Genomic DNA, 796 nt, shown 5'->3' with positions numbered 1-796 from the left:
GAGCGAGATGAGCAACCCCAGAGTCGGACACGACTGGACCTGATGGTCAGGGGCCCCTTTACCTTTACCTTACTACTTCAGAATGAATTACTTGGACCCTGAGCAGTTCCTTGGCTGAAAGGTTCCAGGAGCTAATCAAAAAGCTCATTGGTCTAGAATGGATAGTAAGGGAAACCAACTCAATATGTGTAAGCATGTATTTGTGTGTGTATGAGTATGTGTGGTGAATTTGTATTCTGTGTGTAAGCATGTACAAGTGAGAGTGAGTGCATGTTTGGTGGCCCAAACCACTTTGTCCTAGCATGTGGCCATTCTTGAATGGTGCCCTTGGGTTGAAAATATTAACCACACCTGGCCTCAGCTTTGTATTGTTCAGTACAGGAAATAATCATCAGGATTTTAGGCTGTGTACTTCAGTGGAATATTGTAATTCTATAGCTAGCTCTGCTTTGTAAGTCAAACTCCTGGTACTTTTGATAGCTTTTGGATGAGACCCACATTGCATAGAGATAGAAACAGCACATAACTATACCAAACAAAAAGCAAAGCTATAATTCCCCTCCCTCTTCTTTTATTTTGATTGTAAACTTACTATGACTGTATCATATTCTTACATCAGTTTGTAAGTCAGCCCTCTTATTAATTAATATTTTAGAGTAAGTCACCCTTGAGAAAATTCTTCTCTTGATTATTGTTACAGGGGAAGGATTCATTCTGCTCTGGACTTACTAAAACACAATCATCCATTAAAAAGTTACTTGGTTTTGATTTTATGTTTTAAGTTACACAGCTCAAG

This window comes from Lacerta agilis, chromosome 5 (genome assembly GCF_009819535.1).
Source record: "Lacerta agilis isolate rLacAgi1 chromosome 5, rLacAgi1.pri, whole genome shotgun sequence".
Lineage (NCBI taxonomy): Eukaryota > Metazoa > Chordata > Lepidosauria > Squamata > Lacertidae > Lacerta > Lacerta agilis.
The sequence above is the reverse complement of the archived record's forward strand: the minus strand, read 5'-3'. Positions refer to the sequence as shown.